Genomic DNA, 12704 nt, shown 5'->3' on the forward strand with positions numbered 1-12704 from the left:
TATATTAATCGAGGCAGGAATACCCCCACTCAGGACCACTCTGCAGCCTGGAGCTACAGTGGCTTCTACGTAGACCACAGACACTGCACACTCAGCCCTGTGCCCGGTACCCCCGGGCTGGGTCCTGTGGAGGGAACAAGGATGACCCAGGCAGAGCTCCACACCCTACGGAGTGCTTCACCTCTGGGAAGGAGCCGAGCAAATCAGAACACACCAGCCCCAGAACTGATCCCGTGCACAGAGAAGAACAAAATTACACAAACCCAGACCTGTTGACACAAATGAACATTCCTGCAGTGCAGCCTGATAAGCCTGTTGCTAAGCCTACCTGGTTTCCTGTCACGGAGCACCTCGTTCTCAGCTCAGGAAAGATAATAACTCTGGGAACCAGCTTCCTTAGGAGACCTGGCAGAATGCTTTCAGCCCAGAGCAAAACCTGTCTTTCAACACAGCTTCTCCTCCTCCCGTGTCAGACAAGAGGAAACCCAAGCCATGCAGGAAAGGGTTTGCACACACGCACACACAGCCCTGCTGGGTGTCAGTGGCTGTAAGTGACCCTCAGGGAAAGGAAGAAGCCCCGGATCTCTGGGCTCAGAGTACCTCCTAAACAAAGACTCTAAAGTTTCCTGCTGGGACAGGGCGAGACACAGGACGCTCAGATTCCAGGCGTACCCGCAGCTATCATCTGTCAGTCCTGACACCAGCCCTGTCTGTGTCGAGGTCCAAGCAGAGAGATCAGAAAGCGCGGGGTAGGGGCAGGGGCTGGGGAGGGCAAGAAAGGGGAGAAAGGCCTTTGGAGAGACCAATATGAATAGTAGGAGTTTTTATCTGACCCCAAAGAACAGGGCAAGGGAGAGCTGTGTGATCTAAGCCAGGATGAAAGAATGGCTGGCCTCCCCTTGTAATCAAAGAGTTTAATGATGCTTATTAAAAGCCCATTTCTGGGTCCTGTTGAAAAATTATACCCGTTTTCTTTTTTTCACGAGAATTACTTCCTAGAGATTAAACACACACACGCGCGCGCGCGCACACACACACACACACACAGTCATCCCTTACAAACCCCACTCCCCACCGAGGCACACACATTCCCCACAAATCCCAGATATCACACACATACTAGTCATCTTCATCAAAGATGGCCACAGTTCACAACGTACACACGCACAGTAAAACAGAGAAACCAGGCCCAGTCCCTGCGGTGATTCTTGCACCCTTTGAAATTCCAGACTTTGAGGGAGCCCAGGAGCTTCCTGCTCAAGCAGTTGTCATCCCACAGACCAACAGCACAGCCTCTAATCCACATCATTCTCCCTGTCTTGCCTGAGGCCAGGCAACTCTGCAAAAGCAGAAGCTCCCAGGATCGTTAAGCTTTGGTGAAAAGCAACCGTGTTCAGTAGGGTCACTGCGGAAGAGGGGGGCTGTGTCCCTCTGGCCCATGGCGGGCTTTCTCTGATATGCTGAATCGCAGCCACCTGAAGGAGGTGGCCCTGGGCCTGCGGCATGTTTTCCTCTGGTTATCAGCTTACCCAGAGCCCAAGGCTGCCTTCACTCTCAGGCACAGAAGACATTGCTTTCTGGAATAATCAGTTAGACACAGGAAAGTACTCCTTGCAGAAAAGTATCCCTGCACCAGCGTGGGTTTCCTCTGGGTGCCAATGTGCCCGACATTTTACTCACTGCTAAGGGACAGGGTACAAAAACGCCCGTTCAAATGCCCAAACCTTCAGTGGAACAGTGTGCTATTCTCAAAAACAAATGCTTAGGAGCGAGTAAATCTAGCTCAAGGGTTTCAAGGGCAGCTCTAACCCTTACTCACTCAAGGGCCTGGGTCAACTCTCTAAGCCATAGTTTTCTTCTCTGCAAAATGGTAATAACAACTTCTTTCCATCTTACGGAGTTTCGGGGAAGATCACAAAATGCCCTAGAGATTGTAAACTCCAAAGCAGATGTTAGAAGTTCTCATGATGAGACAGTAATGAGGAAATGCAGGAGCTCATAAATTGGGCTGTGAGTGCCTCCCGGGCAAAGCTTATGTTGTGTTTACCTTGTTATCCTCAGTGCCTGACACAGAGGGCAGCACCACACATTCTGGGGAAAAACAGTTTGAAAGAAAGAATGAAAAATGAGTGAATCCCTGAGTTAAGTGGTTTGTTCAAGGTCACAGAGCAGCTCACTGTGGGACAGGAAGCCAGATCTCCTGACACCCGTAGTCCAGGGCTCTCTGTTCTAGATGAACCAAACTCTTAGATCTGTTGAAGACAGGGCAGTGATATCCCATTAGCCCTAGCACGGGCCTGGTTTGCTTACGAGGCCTTCACAAACCCACCTGTTAAACATTCCAACTCAACAGTGGGAACAAACAGAAACCACACGTGCAAATAATACCCAAACGCCTCTGACCAACTCATTTCCTGACTTCAATTGCGCAAATCAGAAAAATCGCAAGACTGGGGAGATGGGGCTTCAGAGACTGAATCACAGAGACTAGACATAGATCTTATTTTAGGCTCACTTCCAGCATTATCACTTACCTACTGACCACGTGTCCGAGAGATCACTAGCCCTCTCTGATTCTCAGTTTTTCCATCTGCAAAACAAGAAGAAGATCACAATTAATCCCTTGAGACCACTGGACTAAAAGACATCATAAGTTTTATACCCAATATTGGCTACCAACCGCTTATGAGCCCATGTAACTGGGGAAGTTGCTAATGATTAGGGGCTGGAAGAGAATTACTTCAAAAATGAAGCATGACAATTAAAATAGTTACATGCCAAGAAGGGCACCAATGGCACCCATCTCTCAGTACAGAAAATTCAGCTTTCCATTTTGGCAACTTTATTTTTCATAGATGTCAAAATGCAAGCAATCATTAATTACCAGGAGAAACAGAGCAAAGAAAAACGCTACTACATCAACATACTCACTTCTGACAGTTGGGGGTATTTTTCCAATTTCTTTCCTTCTCTACATAGAGTTTACCCCTTTGCAGAGTAGGGTCTATGAAGATGTACTACACTGGAAAGTAGCCCTCAGATCACGACTACGCCCTCCACACCCCCATGACTGTTGCCTGTGTAATTAACTCATTTTCATTCCCACGCCTTTTGTCAGTTTCCCCAAGACCTTTCAGGCCTGTGGTCAAGTCTCTGCCCCCCACTGCACACACCTGAGCCCAGTGGAGTGAGCATCACATGACTTTAGGAGCCCTCAGCTGGTCTTTCCCCAATCAGGGTTCCCTTACCTCATCTGGAAAGTGAGGAAACTGGCCTGGCCAATCTCAGAGATCACTTTCAACTTCGAAAGGTGAGGCTAAGGAAAAAGGAAGGAAACATAGATTCGAGTCCCTACTATGTGACAGCTATTGAGCCGATAATATCTATGGATATTATCTCATGATCCTCATAACCACCTTGGGAGATGTTACGGGCGAGAGAATGGTAACTCAGTGAGGTTTGGCCATCTAGCCAATGTCCACTGCAGTCACGTTGGTACCACTTTCACGATTTTCGCCGTCAATGTCTCACTGCTATTACCACTTACTAATTTTTCCAAATCAATTCACATATTTTACTTAACTCTAATTTTAATGGATTTTTAAAAAACGTTTCTCACACTACTATATATAAGATAGATAACTAATAAGGACCTACTGTATAGCACAGGGAACTCTACTCAATAATCTGTAATGACCTATATGGGAAAAGGTCATTTGTATATGTATAACTGATTCACTTTGCTATACAGCAGAAACTAACACAACATGGTAAATCAACTATACTCCAATAAAAGTTTTTAAAAAGTTTCTGCAGTTTGTTATTTCTTCCTCTTTTCTCTATAGCCCAATGGAAGACCACCTTTCAATTAACATAGATTCTATAATTGCAAAATGGTTGTTATTTAAAGGAATTTTTAATCACAATCATTTTTTGTAAAAATATCTATGAAGTCATAGGTTTGATGTGCTATGCATATACTTTTTCCAATACTCATTAAAATAAGTGACGTTTGAAATTTAAAATGCTCATCCATTTCTACCCTCCTCCCAGCAGTGCCCCTGCTTTGCCTTGGGAAAGCTGGTTTAATTTCCCTCACTTTGCTGCAGCCAGACCTTGGAATCTAAGTCTGTCCTATTTCAAAGCTGAAACTGCAAGAACACCTGACGCTTATTATGTGTCAGGAAAGTTGCCAGAGGTCACACAGCTGGTAACTGAAGGACCTGGGACTGGGACCCCCACTGGCCTACTTCTGACCCTGTGCTCTGTGAGTGTATTAGGTTTCCCCTCTGGCCTTCCTCAGACCCCAAATTTTCAATTTCATGTCATAAGGCCACCAATTAAGTTCTGTTTGCAAATCAATGCAGAGGCATCCCGTTCTGCTAGGCCACCAGTTTTTCCACAAAGTCACTATACCTATCAATGCATGTTTAAATTCCCCAAAGGACACTTTGGTAGGCAGCTGCATAATTTCTAAAAACAAGTTTAGGAAATGTGAAGTGAAAGCGACTCCTTATTCAAAGATCCAAGATAGTAACCAAGTAAATAGAAAGAGCTGATAACATAATATCTAGGAATGCCATTGCTACTGCAAATGAGTATAAGATCCAACCGGGTCAGGTGAGGGGCGAGACAGCGGCACAGTGACTATACTGGACACTCTTCAAAGCTGTTGTTGAGTCTTTCTCGAGCTTTACGCTTCCATTTCCTGTCATCTGGTTTAAAATTAATTGCCATGAATGTTTTATGACCAGGGAGCAAACAGACTGAAAGGTCTGCAGAACCAGATCAATCAGTCCTTCTATCTGTGGAGTTCCCTATTTCTCTTGAATACGAGCTACAAAGCTGTGCAGAAACAGGAAAACAAACCTATCCCTGATTATTCATTCTCGGTCCAATGACACCTCTTTCGTGAAGCCTGCTCCCGCCGAGTGAGAATCAGTTACTCCCTTCCTTGGGTTTCCTCGCACTAACACTTTAATTACAATCTCTGTGACATTGCAGTTATTGTCTTCTCATCTTTTAAAGTATCATTTTTTGAACTATTTACCCAAATACAATAAAAAGTCACCTGCCACTAGCAATGTGATGTGAGATAGATTTCCTTCTAAACCTCTTTGTATACATACCCACATATACAGACATTCACATACATACACATCCAGATACTTTATAAAATGGGACCATACTGTACACACTAATATTAATCTACTTTTTAAACAGTTACATAGATGTGTAATTAATTCCCTACAGATGGACATTTGGGTTGTCTGCAATTTTTCACTGGTGTAAATACTCTAATATCTTTGCACGTACATCTTTTTTTTTTTTTTTTGGCGGTACGCGGGCCTCTCACTGCTGGGGCCCCTCCCGTTGCGGAGCACAGGCTCCGGACACGCAGGCTCAGCGGCCATGGCTCACGGGCCCATCCGCTCCGTGGCATGTGGGATCTTCCTGGACCGGGGCACGAACCCGCATCCGCTGCATAGGCAGGCGGACTCTCAACCACTGCGCCACCAGGGAAGCCCTGCACGTATATCTTTGTGTGGCTGTTGGTTAAGTACTTAAAATATATTTTTTTAACATTTAAAAACAATTATAATTGCCACTACCCCCAACACACACAAGACCATATCACTTTCAATTTCTACCAGCAGCATACCGGGATGCCACTTCCTTGTGCTCGCAACAGTGTTAGCCATTAGCCATTAGGGAAAGGGAGTCTAGGTATTTTAAGCTGCAACTGTTGGACATCTTTTTCTGTTTCTTGGCCTCATTTTTCTTCCTCACCAGTGCCTCCACTCTCACCAAGCCACCACCATCTCTCATCTGGACTCCTAACTGGTCTCCCCACATCCTCTACTCCACTTCTCTCCACCCAGAAGCTAGAGGGATTAAAAAATAATAATAATACAAATGGAATCATGCCCCCTGCCTAAAACCCTCTGACAGCTTTCTATTCTTTTGAAGATCAAATCCAAAGTCCATAATGTGCCCTTGTGCCTTGAGAGGCTGCTTCTAGGACCCGGTTTCTGCACTGCCTGGTTTGTCAATGCATCCATCTGCCTCCAGTCTCTGCTCTTAGCAGGCTGGCTTCCTTTTAGGCCCTCTTCTTCCCAACTCAAGGCCCTGGACACGCTGTTCCCCTGCCTGGAGAGTTGTTTGCTCTCCCCTCTGCTGCCTAATCCCGACTCATCCTGCCTCTCTCTGGGCTTAAACACCATCCCCTCAGAGAAGCCCTGAACCCCCAGACTAAGTGAGCTCCTCTGGCTACTTACCGGAGATTTCCTTTGCGGCCCATCTCACAACTGTAATTAGGTACTGTCTGGCACGGTTTGTTCAGTGAGTACCACACTGCAGGCTCCATGAGGACAGGGCTGGGGACTGTTCCCAGCACCATCCCCTCAGAACTCAGCATGGGAGCTAGCACAGAGTAGGCACTCAACAAATACTCACTGAATTAAGTTCTTTCTTAAGTTAAAATAAAATCAAATAACCTGGCTACTCCAAGGGCCAAGCAATCAACTCTAGGTTTTATGAATAAAGGAATGTGGGTTTTCACACAGAAAGCAGACGATGTGAAAAACCAGGCCTGTTTTCAAGGGTACGGTCTCTGGTTGAATTAAGCCCAATCATGAAGGACTGTCTCCTCTCTCTCCATGGAAACAATTGGAAGCCTTGCCTTTGGCAACCACAAGATCACTGGGGTGGAAGGATGTGGAAGCAAGGTCCACCTCTTGGGCCTTTCTGTAACTCCCTTTTTTCCTCTCTACCTTGTGTTTTGCCCACATTCAATGCATGTCTCTTAAATGGATTTCATTTCCAGTCAAATTGCATAGTAATTACGTCTAATTCACTGCCGTTTCTACTGTCTAACATTTAGAAATAAATTTGCATTATCTAGCACAACTGACTTGATGGTCTTTCCCTCTATAGATCAATACCTACATTTAGGAGTACTTCCTCCTAGGTTACTTTCTGAAAACCAAAAACAGTGAATTACGGGTCAGAGAGCCTTGGCTCTCCTGTAGCTACATCTCTGCCCTGCTCCCTAAGTCCACCTTGTTCTCAGCTCAGCATTCCGTGCACTGAATTTGGTGGAACTGTACCCCCTCTCCCCTTTCTTACAGGATCTCTGCGATGCAAGTCTGAGATCAGGCCAGGCTGTGGAGGCACCATTTCCCTGGCTTAATCTGGACTCTTCTCAAGTTAATCATGGAGCACAACACTGGTTATAACGATCAGTTGCATGTAAAGTGTGGATGGACTCACTCTGGTCAACTCTAGCCACTGATTTCCTGGGCGGGGTAGCTGTAGATCAAGGATTTGCTGGGGTCTATTGTGGAGGGCTCAGATGTCCATCCATTCTAAGGGAGGTACAGAAGAAGAAGAAAAGCTTGTCTCCTGCCCTGGGGGAGATTGTGTTTCAGTTGGTAAGACAAGACCAAGATGCCACAGTCTCAGTCCCACCAATGTCTGAAGCCCCATCTGACCACTCCTCTAGTTGCTGCTCGAAGATTCCTTTCCTATGAACATCTCTCTATCTGAAGTGTCCTTCTCCATCTAAAGATCCAAAGAAGAATGACTGGGACACCTACTAGGGCTCAGTAAGTCCTTGTTAAATGTTGTTCAGAAGCATTGGCTCTGGAATCAGAGTCTGGCTTTGACCTCTGGCTCTATTCCCTCCCAGCTGGGTGACCTTGGGCTGTATCCTTCACCTTCCCATGCCTCTGTGTTTTTATCTAAAATGCAGGGATAGTAAAAAGGACCCACATTTTGGGTTGCTGCAATGCTCATGTGCCTATCACCTAGCAAAGGCTCAACAAATTTTTGGTGAATATTATTATTACTGCTACTATTGTAATTTTAGTTAACAGTGTAGTACTTATCATGTGCTAGGCTTTGTCCTAAACACTTTACAATATTAACTCATTTAATCCTCATAAACAATGCTGTGAAGTAGGAACTATTATTTTTCTCATTTAATAGACAGAAACTTCAGTATTAAGAGGCTAATAAAATTGCCCAAAGTCATACAATGAATAGTGAAGCCAGGATTTTGAACTCAGGCAGTTTGGCCTGGAAGTCATGCTCTAAACCACTAGATGATTAACCATAACAATTGTTATTTAATGAATTACCAGAATTCTTAGTTGTTAATAATTATTCATTTTTATTAACGATGGGTGCCTGCCCACTCATATAGGTCCCCAGACACCTGGGGTGACAAAGATGCGGTTTAGGTCTGGCAGCCAAGTTCACTGAGCTTCAGAAGAGTCATCCAGTCCCAGGTTGGAACCACGGACAAGAAGAGGAAACCGGGGCAGAAGGCCAGTGTTGTGTGCTGGGCCATTATAGTGGGGATGGCATAGGACCATGGGTGTCCACAGTTAGCCCTAGGAGCTCTGGCTGCAAAAAGTGCACTGAACTTCCAGGCCCTACCGATTAGGAGGGCTGGGGTTTTCCCCTGAGATTCCTACTACATCCAGCTGGACTCTAGGCCTGAGTGGGTCAGGACCTGCAAGGGAAAGGACATCCGTGGCTCAGTCAAGCAAGGCTGGAGAAGGCTCAGGGTCACGCCACCTTTCTGGGAGTCCCTGCTGCTCCTGCTTATGAGGTCCCATGACCCTCAGCTCAGAGGTGCTTCTTGAGCTTTAAGTATCTCCTCTTCAGTTGTGGAGGCTGTTGATCCAAGCTAAGCTGGTCGTGTTGCTGCCAGACGTCTGAGCGAGGAGGAGCTCTCCCCCGAGGACCATGGTCTGTCATTTTCAACCTCATCATGGCTGTGCATGGATTTTAATTTTTTTTTTAGTTTTGCCTGTGTTGGATCTTCTCTGCTGCACGCAGGGTTTCTCCAGTTGCGGTGAGCGGGGGCTACTCTTCGTTACGGTATGCGGGCTTCTCATGGCAGTGGCTTCTCTTGTTGTGGAGCACGGGCTCTAGGCACGCAGGCTCAGTAGTTGTGACGCATGGGGCTTAGTTGCTCCGCGGCATGTGGGATCTTCCCAGACCAGGGATCGAACCCATGTCCCCTGCATTCACAGGCGGATTCACAACCACTGCACCACCAGGGAAGCCCTGTGCATTGATTTGTTTTTCCTGGACTTTTGCTGCTTATTAGAGCCTCAAAACATGCTCACTTTAGCTTTCTTCTGGGTATTTCAAAGTTTCTGTCCTTCTTCACTCCCTCTTGGTTAGACTTCATTTTTTGGTGGGAAATCACAAAAGGGAAGCATTTTAGGCATGAAGCAATTCGGGAGAGAAAACTGGACTCTAGCCACAGGGCCTTGGCCTACACAACCTAACAACCCACCATGGCTTGGCAGGGTGAAGAAGAAAACCCTTAACTGGCCTTCCAAAGACCAGCTGTGTCCTCCTCTGGGCACCCTCACCTCAGCTGCTCCCAGCTGGGGACATGACATGAAGTTGCTTCCAGAGTGACGTAGTTTTCCATGTTGTAGAGCAGAGATAATGATGCTTTTATTATTTGCCTAAAAATGTGGATAGTCCAATTACAATCTAAAATGTTACATGACACGATCACTTCTTTTCAACCACGCCCACAGAACCATGGGAGAGAGCCTTTCTAATTTTTAAAAACCAAGGAAGTCAGCTCTCCTTGACACATCAACTTTTCCACCCGGCAGCCGCGTGCTCACCCTTCCATCAGCAAGCAATTGCTGGCTGCTTCCTCTGTGTGTCAGACCCAGACTGGAACTGGTGGCTAGGAAAACGGAGAAAGCAGGGACCTGACCCATGTTTGAATCCCAGCTCTGACTCAGATGAGCTGTGTGACACAGAGAAAGTTAATTAACCTCTCTGAGCCTCACCTTCCTCATCTGCAAAGGGAGATCCTTATCCCAACCTTCCAGGGCTGTTGTAAGAATTCTAAGGAATGGCATTTCTCAACCACTTAGCTGGGGCCTGCATGTCAGTCCTGAACAGCACGCACTGCTTTATAAAGTCCACTACTGGAATTTCCTGGTGGTCCAGTGGTTAGGACTCCAAGCTTTCACTGCTGAGGGCCCGGGTTCGATCCCTGGTCGGGGAACTAGGATCCCACAAGCCACGTGGCACAGCCAAAAATAAAAATAAAGTCCACTACTAATGATGGTCCATGTGACATGCTCCCTGCACTAAAAGGTACACAGTGTTACAGTTAGAATGCGGCAGTCTGTGGTCCACAGGGAGATCCAGCCCGGAAGGGGTCAGTTCTACCACAGTGGGACTGGGTAAAGCAGGCTCCGAGCAAGACTTCAAGTGAGCACAGTGTTTTCAAAAGAAAAAGGTCCACGGCACGAAGTATGAAATGCAGACCTGTCCTGAGAAATGAGAGCAGCAGGAGGAACAGTGGACACTCTGACAGCAGGGATGCTGTGAAGGACACAGGGCTGGAGCCTGGAAGGCCTCCTGGGCCAGGTTCTAGCAACAGGTTCATCCATCAGAGGGTTTTAAGCTGGGCAATCATAGGCCAGCTTTGTCCTTGAGACTAATTACTGCCTGCAGTGAGGCTGGACTGGAGGGGTGAGCCTGGGGCAGGGAGAGCCACGGAGCTGAGGCTGATCCAGGCTCAAGGGAAGGGTCCCTCACTTTGTTCGACAGGCTGCTAGTTGCCCGTGCCCAGCTCCTCATAGCAGCCTGACTGCAATGACCCAGATACCAGAGGCTGTGGGCACGGCTGCTCCATTGCTGCTCTGAGAAGGGTCCTTTTGGCGTCAACTACAAAACCATCTGCCTAAGACAACCCGTTCCTTTCTGACATGCCTGGGACAGCACCTGCTCGGCTACAGGGCTGTCTCACAGCCCTTGCCTGGAGCCACTGACAGGGTGACGGGGCCGCTGCCCCAGCCTCCATCACTCAAATTAATTCAATTCCATCCAGTTAGATGATTTTTGTGTGTGGACCCATGCTCAGTTTTGAAGCTCATATGAGGTTGTAACAGAAAAGGTCATGGGCCCAAGAGGTTTACAGTCAAGGACACAGGTCTGCGCTGTGACCCAAGGCTGAGCACTGGATGTGTTCAGGGCCGAGTGACAGTGCTGTGGGGATAAGAGAGATGGAGCCGTGAACCCTCCTTGGCGGCATCAGAAAAGCTCCATGCAAGAGGTGTCACTTGCCTGGGCCCTGGAGACAAAGAAGGCATCTGACAGGCAAGGGGTGAGAAAAGAGCATTCATTCCAGGCTGAGGGAGGGCACGTGAGGAGGAAGTAGCGTTGCTTTCTACAGCTGAACCACAGCGGGAGAAGAGGAGGTGACAGGAGGCAAAGACCAGGGGGGGCTGAGGTCCCGCTGGGAGGGGCCTGAGGTCACTTTCTACTTTCTTCCCCGAGGCACAAGAACGAGGGTCACGTAAGGAACAGCAAAAGCAGTAACTTTTATTAAACACCACTCTGCATCTGGCAATGTGCATTCCATTAACTCTACACAAGTCATTTGGTTTGAATGTTATAACCATCCTGGGAGGGACATATTGTCACCGTCCCCCTTTTACATGGGAAGAAACTAAGGTTGAGAGAGATTACATGACTGCCGAGGCTGCTCAGGCAGGAACAGAGCTAAATATGTGAACCTGAGCCCAGTGGTCCTTCCTCTGCACAACACCAGCTCCCTACATGAGGGAGACAGATGCCTGATACCTTGGCTTCAAACAGCCGAGGAGACAGGATCATCAACATCACCACCACCGCCTTCACCATCGTCATGACCACCGTTGTCATGGACTCCAAATTGTATTTCACAAAGGAGAAAGGGAACCATATGTGCCCCTTTGTAATAGGATCTTATAAGATTCCTGAGCATATATGTTTAATTAAAATCAACTGCTACCAGTGACCGCCTATGGTCACTGCCAGCTTACAACTTGGGAGGTGCTTCATGATGTGTTTCTAATAAGCTTTACAACCACCCTATAAAGCAGGCTTTACTTCCCGGGTCTTATAGTTGAGGGAATGGAGGCTCAGAGAGGCAAAGCGATCTGCCTTGGTTGTACAGAGCGGGAACTAGACACACACACCTCAGTGCTCAGCCCCACCTGCCATGTTCAAACTCAACACGTCCACGGCGCAGTCTCTACCTCCAAAGGGGCCTCTTCTGCTGGCCCATCTCAGTGAGTGATGCACTCTCCACCAGCACACGCTGGAAACCTAGGCCACCTCTCAATACGCCTCCCCTTTGTTTCACCCCCATATGAACCCCTCATCAAACCCTGCTGGTTCTCACTCTCCCTGTCCTATCCACTTCTCACCACCTCCGCCTCCACTACCCAAGTCCAGGCCACAGCCAGCTCTCACCTGAGCTTCTGCAATGGCCTCCCAACCAGTCTCCCAGCATGCGAGCCCTTCCCTGGCTCCAGGGCCCAGAGAGCCTGGCTCCTGCTGTAGTAGCTCTGCTGCCTCTGACCACACGCCCCGCCCCGCCCCTTTTACGTCCTCAAACACCACACTGTGTGGCCTGCTTCAGAGCATTTACACAGGTTGTTTCTTCCAGCTCTGCTCCCGGCTTTGCAGGGCCTGCCTTCAGATCTTAGCTCAAACGTCACTTCTTCCAGGAAGTCTTCCCAGACCCCCATCTCAATCAGTAGGTACATACCAGGACAGTTGTGCCTGAGACATGGAAACGCTTCCACATCAGTTGCTACGTAGTCACTGCCCTGAGCCCTGAGATACTGCCCAGCACGACCTCAGCTCCTCCCCAGGGTCCTCCA

General features: G+C 47.8%; 1 protein-coding gene across 1 annotated transcript in view; it reads right to left on the bottom strand.

Moving 5' to 3' along the window:
- The window catches only part of TENM4 (teneurin transmembrane protein 4), a 742958-nt gene that overhangs the window by 589286 nt on the left and 140968 nt on the right, over positions 1 to 12704 (bottom strand). The window contains exon 4 of the mRNA XM_027083511.1: positions 2535 to 2590. The gene's annotated coding sequence lies outside the window, so the exon portion shown is untranslated. The remainder of the gene's footprint in view (positions 1 to 2534; positions 2591 to 12704) is intronic.

The sequence above is a fragment of the Aethalodelphis obliquidens genome, unplaced genomic scaffold (genome assembly GCF_003676395.1).
Source record: "Aethalodelphis obliquidens isolate GAN/ISIS:26980383/991018 unplaced genomic scaffold, ASM367639v1 scaffold50, whole genome shotgun sequence".
Classification (NCBI taxonomy): domain Eukaryota; kingdom Metazoa; phylum Chordata; class Mammalia; order Artiodactyla; family Delphinidae; genus Aethalodelphis; species Aethalodelphis obliquidens.